Raw genomic sequence first — 14,902 nt, 5'->3', positions numbered from 1 at the left:
AAGAAGTCACGTGCTGGGAGACAAAGGGTCTAAATACTGGTTTCCCCACCCAGATGTACAATATTGGGTAAATGACTAAACCTTTCTCAGATTCCTTCATTTGATAAAGGGGATGATGATACCAATCCAACAGGTTTGTTGTGAAGATAAAGGTGGGAAAAAAAAAGGGGGGGGCTGGGTGCAGTGGTTCATGCCTGTAATCCCAGCACTTTGGGAGGCCGAGGTGGGCAGATCACCTGAGGTCAGGAGTTCGAGACCAGCCTGACCAACACGGTGAAACCCCATCTCTACTAAAAATACAAAAATTAGCTGAGCGTGGTGGCAGGCATCTGTAATTCCAGCTATTTGGGAGACTGAGGCAGGAGAATCGCTTCAATGCAAGAGCCGGAGCTTGCAGTGAGCAGAGATCACACCATTGCACTCCAGCCTGGGTGACAGAGCAAGACTCCATCTCAAAAAAATAAATAAAATAAGTAAAATTAATTTTTTTTTAAAAAAAGCCGACATTAAAGCATGTGTGGCATGGAGTAAATTCATTTCCTATAATCCCATTAAGCGATGTAAGTAAAAATTCTTTCCTTCCAATAATATCTTTATGGTGCCAGGAGATTTGATTAGTTCCTTTGGGATGACTTTCTGTTCGCCAAGAGTTCCCAGTTAAAATGCAAATTATCCTTGGGAAAAGGGTAATCTCCAAACCTGGATTAGTTTACCATGATGGCTGTTAACAGGCCCCTGAAGAAACAGAACCCAGAAGACTGATGTATTTAACCCCGGAAAAGAGAGAGGGGCAATGGGAATATGTGGTGTCATTTCATGGTTTGGAGAAAATAATACTCTACTGGAAATGTTTAGGTTCTAGTTTCAGCTCTGCCACTGGGTAAATGAAGCCTTCAATCTCTCAACAAATATTTATTGAGGGCCAGGCAGTGTGCTGGGGAGAAAGTTCATTTCTCCTTGAAGCAGACTAGTCAGAGAAACTGAGACTATGCCAATAGTTATTCAAATAGTTGTTCAATTACACTTGTAGAAAGTGCAATGAGGAAGTACAGACAGGCATAACCTCCTGAGAGGAGTCAAGGAAGGTTTCCCTGAGGAGACGAGATTCAACTAAAACATGAAGGATGAGGAGGAACTGGCCAGGCAAGGAGAGAAGGGAAACAAAAGAACACCATGTTCAAGGGCCCTGAGCAAGGAAAGAACTTGGCACTGGTGAGGAGCTAAAGGAGGCCAGCATGATGGTGCACTGTAAGAGAAAGGATGGCTGGCCGGGCGCGGTGGTTCACGCCTATAATCCCAGCACTTTGGGAGGCCGAGGCGGGTGGATCACGAGGTCAAGAGATCGGGACCATCCTGGTCAACATGGTGAAACCCCGTCTCTACTAAAAATACAAAAATTAGCTGGGCATGGTGGTGCCTGCCTGTAGTCCCAGCTACTCGGGAGGCTGAGGCAGGAGAATTGCTTGAACTCAGGAGGCGGAGGTTGCGGCGAACTCAGCTCATGAGATCGCGCCATTGCACTCCAGCCTGGGCAACAAGAGCGAAACTCCGTCTCAAGAAAAAAAAAAAAAAGAAAGGATGGCAGTAGATAATACTGGGTAACTGGGCAGAAAGGAGGAAAATAAGGACTTTAGTGTTTTTTTTTATTTGAGATGGAGTTTTGCTCATTGCCCAAGCTAGAGTGCAATGGCACGGTCTCAGCTCACTGTGACCTCCGCCTCCCAAGTTCAAGCGATTCTCCTGCCTCAGCCTCCCAAGTGTCTGGGATTATGGGCATGTGCCAGCACACCTGGCTAATTTTGTATTTTTAGCAGAGACAGGCTTTCTCCAGGTTGGTCAGGCTGGTCTGAAACTCCCAACCTCACGTGATCCACCTGCCTCGGCCTCCCAAAGTGCTAGGATTACAGGCGTGAGCCACCGCGCCCGGCTGGACTTTAACCTTTTGATACAAACAATAATGAGCTATTAACAATAAAGAATTGACTGTGCATGGTGGCTCATGCTTGTAATCCCAACATTTTGGGAGACCAAGGCAGGCAGATCTTTGGAGGTCAGGAGTTTGAGACCAGCCTGGTCAACATGGTAAAAACCTTCTCTCTACTAAAAATACAAAAATTAGCTGGTTGTGGTGGTGTGTGCCTGTAGTCTCAGCTACTGATAAGGCTGAGGCAGGAGAATCCCTTGAACCTGGGAGGCAGAGGTTGCAGTGAGCTGAGATCGCACCACTGCACTCCAGCCTTAGGAACACAGCGATACTCTATCTCAAATAATAATAATAATAATAATAATAATAAAGGGTTAATAAGAGCATAGCAGGCTCTGGTTTACATTTCAAGAAGTTTACTCTGGTTGCAGTGTGGGAAGTAGATTTAAGAAGAGACTAGACCAGGCGCAGTGGCTCATACCTGTAATCCCAACACTTTGGGAGACCAAGGCGGGTGTATCACAAAATCAGGAGTTCCAGACCGGCCTGACCAATATGGTGAAACCTCGTCTCTACTCATAATACAAAAATTAGCCAGGCATGGTGGCGGGCACCTGTAGTCCCAGCTACTCTGGAGGCTGAGGCAGGAGAAATGCTTGAATCTGGGAGGCAGAGGTTGCAGTGAGCAGAGATGGTGCCACTGCACTCCAGACTGGCAACAGAGTGAGACACCATCTCAAAAGGAAAAAAAAAGGCTGGGCGTGGTGGCTCACACCTGTAATCCAAGCACTTTGGAGGCCAAAGCGGGCGGATCACCTGAGGTCGGGAGTTCAAGACCAGCCTGACCAACATGGTGAAACCCCATCTTAAAAAAATAAATAAATAAAAAATAAGAGAGTAATTTAGGAGTTAGAAGAGTATTGCAGTAAATTCAGGCCAAAATAATAATAATGATAATAATAGTGGCAGGCTCTAATGTAGTGGCAGTGAAGACAGGGAGAAGTGGACAAAGTTGTGTTGAGGTGCAGTGGATCACACCACTAATCCCAACACTGGGAGGCCAAGGTGTGAGGATCATTTGAAGCCAGTAGTTCGAGACCAGTCTGGGCAATATAGGGAGCCTTCTGTCTGTAGAAAAAATAAGTAAATAGGCCTAGGCCAAGGCCAGGCCCAGTGACTCATGCCTGTAATCCCAGCACTTTCGGAGGCCAAGGTGGATGGATCACGAGGTTGGGAGTTTGAGGCCAGCCTGACCAACATGGTAAAACCCCCATCTCTACTAAAAATACGAAAATTAGCTGGGCATGGCGGCACACACCTGTAGTCCCAGCTACTTGGGAGGCTAAAGCAGGAAAATCGCTTGAACCTGGGAGGCGCATGTTGTAGTGAGCCAAGATTGTGCCACTGCACTCCAGCCTGGCAACAGAGCAAGACTCTGACAAGAAAAAAAAGAATAAATAAAAGAAGTGGACTAAATTGAGAAGTTGCAGTCTTGATGGTTGATTGGATTGGGAGGGAGGATCCTAAAGGAGAAGTTGGTTTTAAGATAACTGGTTTGATTCGAGCATTTGGGCAGGGGAGGTATGGGTTTTCTGGTGTGGGGAATGCTGGAGGAGATTTGTTAGCAAGCAGGGAGGTCATAAATTGATCTTTGGACATGCTGGGAGAACATGAAAGATCAGATGGAAATGTTCTGTAGAGACCAGGTATGGTGGCTCATGCTTGTAATCCCAGCACTTTGGGAGGCCAAGATGGGAGGGATGAGCCTAGGAGTTCAACACTAGCCTGGATAACATAGCAAGACTCTGTCTCTATTAAAAAAAATGTTTAAGATAAAAAATTAGCCAGATGTGGTGGCACACACCTGTGGTCTCGGCTACTCAAGAGGCCAAGATTGGAAAATTGCTTGAGCCCAGGAGGTCAAGGCTGCAGTGAGCCATGGTCATGCTACTGCACTCCAGTCTGAGCAACAGAAAGAGACCCTGTTTCAAAAAACAACAAAGAAATGTACGGTAGCTGGTTAAACGGTTTAGGGCTCAGAGAGAAAACAAGGCTGGGAATCCAAATCTTAGAGGCTTTAGTATACAGCTGTTAAAATCAAAAGAGTCCTTGAGATTTCCTCAGAAGAAAGGGAGAAGAATAAGGCCCAGCACCAAACCAGAGAGATAGAAGGGAAACTAGGAGTAAATGATTTCCTCACTCAGAGTCTCTTTCCAAGACTGTAAAATAAGGAAGATGGACCAAAATAACTTCTGAGTTCCAAAAATAACCTCTTCTATTTCTACCATTTTAGGCTTCTGGTGGGAACCAAAGAGATCCTTCTGGATATATGAGGGCTGTGGCAGGGGGTGGAAGGAGAGAGAAAATAAATAGGAAGGGGAAAGGGAAAATTTTACGTACTCTTAGGCCAGGCGCAGTGGCTCGCGCCTGTAATCCCTGCACTTTGGGAGGAGGAGGCGGGTGGATCACCTGAGGTCAGGAGTTCAAGACCAGCCTGGCCAACATGGTTGAAACCATGTCTCTACTAAAAATACAAAAAATTAGCTGGGCATGGTGGCGGGTGCCTGTAATCTCAGCTACTCAGGAGACTAAGGCAGGAGAATCACTTGAAACCGGGAGGCGGAAACTGCAGTGAGCTGAGGTTGCACCATTGCACTCCAGCCTGGCCAACAAGAGCAAAACTCCATCTCAAAACTAAATAAATAAATAAATTAATTAATTAATTAATTTTATATTCTCTTCAGAATTTTGCCATGGGCTGGACTGGGTCCTAGAATTCTAGTCACAAACTTTCCAGCCTTCCAAAGCTCTTTCTCAGGAACAATACACTTCATTGCTCAAGTCATTTCATTAATGCATCAGGGATAGAAAAGACCTCTGATGAGAAGTACTTGTGTACCTCACACAACTGACAGTGCAAAAACAATTATAAATTTCTGCTGATTCTCTGTGGTATAGACAGTGTAGGAAGCTTGTCACTCTCTAGCCCTGTGTATTTCTCAAGCATTGATTGCCAGGCAACGCCACTCACACTGAACTTTTTAAAAAATTTATTATTGGCCGATCACGGTGGCTCATGCCTGTAATCCCAGCACTTTGGGAGGCAGAGGCGGTTGGATCACGAGGTCAGGAGTTCAAGACCAGCCTGACCGACATGGTGAAACCCTGTCTCTACTAAAAATACAAAAATTAGCTGGGCATGGTGGTGCATGCCTGTAATCCCAGCTACTCAGGAAGCTGAGGCAGGAGAATTGCTTGAACCAGGACCCGGGAAGTGGAGGTTGCAGTCAGCCAAGATCATGCCATTGCATTCCAGCCTGGGCCACAGAGCAAGACTCCATTTCAAAATATATATATATATATTATTTAGTGATTTTATTTCTTGGCTTTTTGAGACAGGATCTTTCTCTGTTGCTCAAGTTGGAGTGAAATGACATGATCTCAGCTCACTGTAGCTTTGACCTCCTGGGCTCAAGTGATCCTCCCACTGCAGCCTCCTGAGCAGCTGGGACCACAGGCACACACCACTATGCCTGGCCAATTTTTTAATTTTTGTAGAGACAGGGTCTCTAGGTTGCCCAGGCTGGTCTCAAATTCCTGTCCTCAAGCAATCCTCCTGCCTTAGCCTTCCAAAGTATCGGAATTACAGGCATGAGCCACCACACTCTGAACTTTAAAAAAAATGTTTTTCCTCAGCGCCCATAATTTTGCCCATGCAGTTCTTTCTACCTGAAATGGCCTTGCCATCTTCTCTAGCCAATTGCTATCTGTCTTTCAAGATCCTGATCAATGAAGCATTATTTCTGCCTCCAGGCAGGAAGAAGGTGCATATTCTTTGTTCATCCATAATATTGGTCATATTTCCTTATAGTAACTCATTTTACTGTATTAGAACCATCTGTTTACATTAATTTTTCTCTTTTTTTGGTGGGGGGACATCTTGGACTCAGTTGAGAAGCTAATGAAAGTAATGAATCTTCCCCCTACAAACACACACATACACCCAAATTTTTGCCTATGAGCAATCTCATTGACCACTCTCTCTCTAAGCTCACCCACCACATGGACACTAGGTGAAAGAAAAAACCTAGTTTATGTATTGCTAGTCCAGGCTCGGTGGCTCAGGCCTGTAATCCCAGCGCTTTGGGAGGCTGAGGTGGGCAAAACATTTGAGATCAGGAGTTTGAGACCAGCCTGGCCAACATGGTGAAACCCCATCTCTACTAAAAATACAATAATTAGCTGGGTGTGGTGGCATGCACCTATAGTCCAGGCTACTCAGGAGACTGAGGCAGGAGAATCACTTGAACCCGGTAGGCAGAGGTCGCAGTGAGCTGAGATCGTGCCACTGCACTCCAGCCTGGGCAACAAAGCAAGACTCCACCTCAAATAAACAAACAAGCAACCTAGTTTACATATTGCCCCTCCAATAAATCTACAACTGCTTAAAAGACAAAGAGGCCTGGTGTGGTGGCTCACATCTGTAATCCCAGCACTTTGGGAGGCCGAGGCGGGTGGATCACCTAAGGTCAGGAGTTCGAGACCAGCCTGGCCAACATGGTGAAACCTTGTCTCTTCTAAAAATACAAAAATTAGCCGGGCATGGTGGTGGGTGCCTGTAATCCCAGCTACTGAGGAGGCTGAGACAGGAGAATCGCTTGAACCCAGAAGGCGGAGGTAGCAGTGAACTGAGATCGCGCCACTGCACTCCACCCTGGGCAGCAGAGTGAGACTCCATCTCAAAAAAAAAAAAAAAAAAAAAGGGGACAAAAACATTTTTTTTTGAGACAGTTTTACTCTTGTTACCCAGGCTGTAGTGCAATGGCACGATCTCGGCTCACTGCAACCTCTGCCTCCCGAGTTCAAGCGATTGTCCTGCCTCAGCCTTCTGAAGACCTGGGACTATAGGCACGTGCCACCACACCGGCTAATTTTTGTATTTTTAGTAGAGGTGGGTTTCACTATGTTGGCCAGGCGGGTCTCAAACTCCTGACTTCAGGTGATCTGCCCACCTCAGCCTCCCAAAGTGCTGGGATTACAGGTGTGAGTCACCGCGCCCAGCCAAAGAACATTTATTATTATTATTATTTTGAGATGGAGTTTTGCTCTGTCACCCAGGATGGAGTACAGTGGCAGGATCTCTGCTCACTGCAACCTCCGCCTCCTGGACTCAAGCAGTTCTCCTGCCTCAGCCTCTCCAGTAGCTTGGATTACAGGTGCCTACTACCATGCCCAGTTAATTTTTTGTATTTTTAGTAGAGGCAGGGTTTCACCATGTTAGCCAGGCTGGTCTTGAACTTCTGACCTCAGGTAATCTGCCCGCCTCGGCCTCCCAAAGTGCTGGGATTATAGGCGTGAGCCACCTCACCCGGCCAATATTTTTTATTATAAATCTTTATAACCCAATCCTTAGTAAATGTTTGAATTAATTTGTTATCTCATTCATTTTCAAAATTCTCCCTATTAAGGTAAATCTCCATTTTATAGATGAAAACCTGTTGGGGCCAATAATTGTGCTAAGAAGTTAAATGTGCAGTTTAACTAGCTTAATGGGATGTTGAAAGTACTGTGGAAACTGAAATCATTAGGTAAATTGATGATTGGCTTTTTAATGTGCAGGTGTTTTATAAATCTCTGAACAAAGGTATAAAAAGAGCAATGTGAGAACCAGACTAAAGAAAGAAAGGACTTGGAACTGGGCCAGGTGGCCTTAAGCCACTAGGAATTCACAGCTGTGCATATTCAAGGGACACTGTTAGAGACATATAGGGCAGGAAAGAACGTGAACCGAGAAAGAACCATCATTAAAAGACCCTTGAAGATTCAACTGAAAAAAAAAGATTCAACTGGAAGTCTAGAGGTCAGAGTAGAAATTTTCACTTGTTCTCCAAGAAGTGAGAAAGGTAATGACAACTTAATGAGTGAGGCTTTTTTTGTTTGTTTGTTTTTGAGACAGTCTCAATCTGTCACCCAGGCTGGAGTGCAGTGGCACGATCTTGGCTTGCTGCAAACTCCACCTCACAGGTTCAAGTAATTCTCTGTCTCAGTCCCCCACATAGGTGGGATTACAGGTGCACGCCACTATGCTCAGCTAATTTTTGTATTTTTAGTGGAGAAGGAGTTTCACCATGTTGACTAGGCTGGTCTTGAACTCCTGACCTCAAATTATCCTCCCCCCCTTGGGCTCTCAAAGTGCTGAGATTACAGGCCTGAGCCACCAGGTCGGACAGGTAATGAGTTTTTCATAAAGCTAAATTAATTCAATTAAGAGAACTTTTTTTTTTCTTTTTAGACAGTCTCACTCTGTCGTCCAGGCTGGAGTGCAATAGTGTGATCTCAGCTCACTGCAACCTCCATGCCTCCCCACCAGGGTTCAAGTGATTCTCCTGCCTCAGCCTCCCAAGTAGCTGGGATTACAGGTGCCTGCCACCTCACCCAGCTAATTTTTTATTTTTAGTAGCAACGAGGTTTCTTGGCCAGGCTGGTCTTGAACTTCTGACCTCGTGATCCACCTGCCTTGGCCTCTCTTTTCTTTTTTTTTTTTTTGAAACAAATTCTTGCTCTGTCGCCCAGGCTGGAGTACAGTGGTGCAATGTCAGTTCACTGCAACCTCCACCTCCCAGGTTCAGGCGATTCTCATGCCTCAGCCTCCCGAGTAGCTGGTACTACAGGAACATGCCACCATGCCCAGCTAATTTTTTTGGTATTATTTAGTAGAGATGTGGTTTCACCATGTTGGCCAGGCTGGTCTTGAACTCCTGACCTCTTGATCCACCTGCCTTGGGCTCCCAAAGTGTTGGGATTACAGGCGTGATCCACCATGCCCAGCCATAATAACTTTTCTTTTCTTTTCTTTTTTTTTTTTGAGATGGAGTTTTGCTCGTTACCCAGGCTGGAGTGCAATGGCGCAATCTCGGCTCACCGCAACCTCCGCCTCCTGGGTTCAGGCAATTCTCCTGCCTCAGCCTCCTGAGTAGCTGGGATTACAGGCATGCGCCACCATGCCCAGCTATTTTTTTGTATGTTTAGTAGAGACGGGGTTTCACCATGTTGACCAGGATGGTCTCGATCTCTTGACCTCGTGATCCACCCGCCTCGGCCTCCCAAAGTGCTGGGATTACAGGCGTGAGCCACCATGCCCGGCCTGATAACTTTTCTTTATCCTGAGATTATTTATTTCTTACCTTCTTAATGTCAACATATCCTTTCTTTTCAAATGATGGCAATGTTGCAAGATGAAATCAGACAAAAAAGAAAAAGAAAAGAAAATCACATGATGGACTGGGCATAGTGGCTAACTCCGTAATCCCAAAACTTTGGGAGGTGGAAGCAAGTGGATCCCTTGAGCTCAGGAGTTTGAGACCAGCCTGGGCAACATGGTGAAGCCCCGTCTCTACAATAAATAATAATAATAATAATAAATTAGCCAGGTGTGATGGCACGTGCCTGTGGTCTCAGCTACTCAGGAGGCTGAGGTGAAAGAATCACCTGAGCCCAGAAGGTCGAGGTTGCAGTGAGTCAAAATTGTGCCAGTGTACTCCAGCCTGGACAAATCGGAGTGAGGTCCTGTCTCAAAAAAAAGAAAAAGAAAATGACAATGAGAGTTGGCAATGAAAAGAAAATCATTATTTCACAAAATATGTTGGAAAGCTCATGTTGGTCTCCAAGAAGTGTTTTGTTTTATTTTATCTTATTTTTATTTATTTATTTTGAGATGGCGTTTTACTCGTTATCCAGGCTGGAGTGCAATGGCATGATCTCAGCTCACTGCAACCTCCACCTCCCGGGTTCAAGTGATTCTCCTGCCTCAGCCTCCCCAGTAGCTGGGATTACAGGCATGCGCCACCATGCCTGGCTAATTTTGTATTTTTAATAGAGACAGGGTTCTTCCATGTTGGTCAGGCTGGCTTCAAACTCCCAACCTCAGGTGATCCACCTGTCTTGGCCTCCCAAAGTGCTGGGATTACAGGTGAGAGCCACCGCATACAGTCGTTTTGTTTTATTGATACATGAGTTCTATAAGTCTGAGTATCACTGTGCTAGGGAATAGCATACCATTCCAATCTAAGATAATATACTTGAGAGAAAGATGAAGCACAAACAAGATTTCTGGAGATAATGCCAAGGGGAAATGAAGTCAAGGAGCCTCTGGAAGACTGGTTAAATTTTAGCTTGAGTGTGGTGGCATGTATCTGTAGTCTCAACACCTGGGAAGCTGAGATGGGAGGATGACTTGAGCCCAAGAGTTCAAGGTTGCAGTGAGGTATGCACTCTAGCCTGGGCAACAAAGAGACCCTGGCTCTAAAATAAAAAAATAATAAAAATAATAAAAAATTAGACCAGGCGCAGCAGCTCACACCTGTAATCCTAGCACTTTGGGAAGCCGAGGCGAGCAGATCACCAGGTCCAGAGAATGAGACCATCCTGGCCAACATGGTGAAACCCTGTCTCTACTAAAAATGCAAAAATTAGCTGGGTATGGTGGCGCACGCCTGTAGTCCCAGCTACTCCAGAGGCTGAGGCAGGAGAATCGCTTGAACCTGGGAGGTGGAGGTTGCAGTGAGCCAAGATCGCACCACTGTACTCCAGCCTGGTTACAGAGTGAGACTCTGTCTCAAAAAAAAAAAAAAAAAATTAAATCTGTGCTAAGAAAAAATAATTACACTGGCCAGGTATGGTGGCTCACACCTGTAATCCCAGCACTTTGGGAAGCCAAAATGAGAGGATGGCTTGAGCACGGGAATTTGAGACCAGCCTGGGCAACATGGTGAAACCCCATTCGTACAAAAAAAAAAAAAAAAAAAAAGGACTAAACATATTCCCAAATAAAATACCGCAATTCCGCAATTATACAATAATTCATTGAAGGATTCCTTTTAGGTATTAAGCTTCTCTAGTACATTTAAAGACTGTTTAGCCAGCCATGGTGGCTCACACCTGTAATCCTAGCACTTCGGGAGACCAATGTGGGTGGATCCCTGGCCAGGAGTTCGAGACCAGCCTGGCCAACATGACAAAATCCCATCTCTACTAAAAATATGAAAAATTAGCTCAATGTGGTGACATGCTCCTGTAATCCCAGCTACTTAGGAGGCTGAGGCAAGAGAATCGCTTGAACCCGGGAGGCACTGGTTGCAGTGAGCCAAGATCACAACACTGCATTTCAGCCTGTGCAACACAGTGAGACTCTGTCTCACAGTAAAAAAAAAAAAGACAATATTCCTTTGTGATAGTATTACTTACCCCATTTTACAATGAGGAAACTAATATAGTTATACTACTGTAAACAATACATCCATTTGAAGTATTGTATACTAATCACATTTATTAAAGAGTCTTGGCCGGGCACAGTGGCTCATGCCTGTAATCCCAGCACTTTGGGAAGCCAAGGCAGGTGGATCACCTGAGATCAGGTGATCCTGGGAGGCGGAGTTTGCAGTTACTGACATGGCAGAATTTGGGAACTAAATCATGGTTCCCAAAAGAGCTAGAGAGGAAGGATGAAGTAGGAGTGTAGATAGGGGAGTCTAAGGCAAGTAGAACCTTCTTCTAGAGGAAGTCAAATTGCCTAACTCAGGCTAAGAAAGGGTCTCCAGGATTTGGGAAGGAAATCTGGAAAGGGCTCAAATAGGGCTACCTAATAACAGAAATTCTAGGAACAAAGAGTCCAGATTTTTTTTTTTTTTTTTTTTTTTTTAGACGGAGTTTTGCTCTTGTTGCCCAGGCTGGAGTGCGATGGCACGATCTTGGCTCACTGTAACCTCTGCCTCCCAGGTTCAAGTGATTCTCCTGCCTCAGCCTCCTGAGTAGCTGGGACTACAGGCATGTGCCACCACACCCGGCTCATTTTGTATTTTTGGTAGAGACAGGGTTTCTCCATGTAGGTCAGGCTGGTCTCGAACTCCTGACCTCAGGTGATTCACCTGCCTTGGCCACCCAAAGGGCTGGGACTACAAGTGTGAGCCACTGTGCCTGGCCAAGAGTCCAAATCTAATATAACTACACCCTTGAGGTCCTTGACAACTTTGGTTGTTATGGCAGCACATTTCAGACTACACAAAAATTTCCCAGGGAGGATTTCCCAGGGAGGAACTATCCTGGAGTAAGGGATCTGATGCACCTCCAGGAAAGTGATCAATTATACTAGGAAAATTGTCTGAAAATGCAGGAGCTAGGCTAGTGTATGACTTTATGTCTCAGAGAGGACTAGTTCCTCAAGAGTATTGCCCAAGGTGAATCACAACCTCATGCCTATTTTCTTTTCTTTTTTTTGAGACAGTCTCACTCCGTCACCAGGTGCCAGGCTGGAGTGCAGTGGCGCGATCTTGGCTCACTTCAACCTCCACCTCCTGGGTTCAAGCAATTCTCCTGCCTCAGCCTCCCAAGTAGCTGGGACTACAGGTGTGTGCCACCACACCCAGCTAATTTTTCTATTTTTAGTAGAGAAGGGTTTTCACCATGTTGGCCAGGATGGTCTCGATCTCTTGACCTCGTGATCCACCCACCTTGGCCTTCCCAAAATGCTGAGATTACAGGTGTGAGCCACCACGCCCGGCCATGCCTATTTTCAGAATTCAGCCTTTCCTTTGTCCTTTCCACCTCTTTGATAATACTAAAACCTGGATGGTATAACTCAACTACTAATTCCACATTTCATGCTTGACTTTTACTATATTTATAATGAATACTTGCCACCATGGTCTTACCTTTAATGCCTTTCATGAAATGGGATAAAATGCTACCACTAATGGGTGTCAGAACCACCTGAACTGAATATTAATTTTCCAGATGTTTGAATTAACACTGGTCCTCCTTCCTTAATATGGACAGAGGTGTGAAAGAACCTTCATATGAAGTGGCTTTGAATCTTGAATATTCACGTTTATTGTCCATTTATTACTTCAGAATGACTGGTTTTGTTTTGTATTTAGGAGTGGAGGGAGCTTGGAAATTGAGAAAGGGAAGAGAACAAGGCAGGCACCAAACAGGGACATGGCCAAGACAAGACAGTTGTACAGTTGACTCTCAGGCCTTTGTGGAAACCATACGGCAAGCCTGGGCATTTATCCTTTGCCAGGTAGACTCCAATCTTGCACTGGATTCAGCACTGGTTCCCATCTGATGGAAACCTGGAGAAGCCCATGCATGAATCAGCTTTCTCCAGTGGAGAGACTGCCCGTGTTGCTGACTCTGCCTTGCTCTGCAAGCAGAAGCAGCAAGAAACTGAAGACTTCTCTAGAATAATAAGCCCAATTACTTGAAAATGAAGTAGTACAATAAACCTAGCCAAAAGTGGTCTCTCTTAAATCAGCTTAGGTATATGCCTTCTCCAGGAAGATGTCCCTTATTTGCTGACCCCATATCTACACCCCTAAGTGGGGTTAGACACTTCATGCTTTGTTCTGTCAGCTCCTAGCCAATAGCCCTATCACAGCACTCACCCCAATATGATCTGTTTCATACCTCAGTAGAGAAGAGTTGCTTAACTGTTTGTGCTTTGGCAGTCTGCTGAAACCTATGAACCAATTCTTAAATAATGTCTTTCAATGCATAAAGTAAAATACATAGGATTACAAAGGAAACTAATTATGATGAAATGTGTAGTTTTGGTTTTTTGAGCTGGGGATCTTGCTCTGTTGCCTAGCGGGGAGTACAGTGGCAGTCATAGCTCACTACAGCCTTGAACTCCTAGGTCCAAGCAAAATCCTCCTGTCTCAGCATTCTGAATAACTGTGTCTACAAGTGCAACCCACAACACTTGACTAATTTTTACATTTTTTTTGTAGAGATGGGGGGCTTGCTATGTTGACCAGGCTAGTCTTGAACTCCTGGCCTCAAGCAAGACTGCCTTAGCCTCCAAAAGTGCTGGGATTCTAGGTGTAAACCACTGTGCCTGGCTGAAATATGCGCTTCTTAACTCCAGACATCTGGAGTAAAAATTCCTTGAGTGCAAGGACTATGTCTTCATCTGTCTACTGTCAGTGCCTAGCACAAAGCCTGGCACAGAGATGGTTCTTAAAAATGTTTATTCAATGCATGAATAGAAAGATAAATGGCTACTACCAAGTCAGCCTAAGGAATGATTCATTGCAACTGCTTATGCACATACCAATGGCTTGCATATGTCTCACCCCATCTAGGATCATCTAGACCAGGGCTGTAAGGGAACTCATATTCAGCAACAGGTACCATAATATCTAACAATAATGACAGGCTATTGGAAGACCAGGAAAACAACAAAGCTCATGTATTTCATCAGCTGGAAAATTTGTCTAGTAAACAGGCTGTTTGAGGAAATCTCTTGACTCTGGAAGCATGATGCACACACTACCTTAAAACCCTACTACTCTTATGGAAGAAAGAAGGGAACCTGAGCTAGCATGTTGGTACTTGCGAGGGCTCCTGTCCTGAATTGGTCCTCTCATCTCTGGGAAAGAGAAGTGTCCCTAAAATCCGTAACAGGGATGAGATGTGCCTTCCTAGATTCAAGTAGATTCAGTCTTAGACGACAACTTTGCTTTTGTTTATGTGCCAACAGAAAACCTAAATAAGCAGGAAATAAAAGCTACCTCCCTCACTAAAGATATATTAAGGGCCAAATATCTGTATTAAATTCATTGCTAAGTCTATTAGACCTTTTGAAAGAAAAATAAAACACCAGACTATTCAAAAATTGCAATCGACAACTGTATGGAGTTCACAAATCTCATTCTTATGAGTGATCTTTAGGCGGGGTGTGGTGGCTCACGCCTGTAATTCCAGCACTTTGGGAGGCCACAGCGGGCGGATCACTAGAGGCCAGGAGTTCGAGGCCAGGCTGGCCAGCTTGGTGAAACCCCATCTCTACTAAAAATACAAAAATTAGCCAGACGTTGTGGCAGCCGCCTGTAATCCCAGCTACTCAGGAGGCTGAGGCAGAATCGCTTGAACCAGGGAGGCAGAGGCTGCAGTGAGCCGAGATCACACCATCGCACTCCA

This window comes from Aotus nancymaae, unplaced genomic scaffold (assembly GCF_030222135.1).
Source record: "Aotus nancymaae isolate 86718 unplaced genomic scaffold, 86718_ANA_hifiasm-v0.15.2.pri h1tg000053l, whole genome shotgun sequence".
In the NCBI taxonomy this organism is placed as follows: Eukaryota; Metazoa; Chordata; class Mammalia; order Primates; family Aotidae; genus Aotus; species Aotus nancymaae.
Note: the sequence above shows the minus strand (reverse complement) of the source record.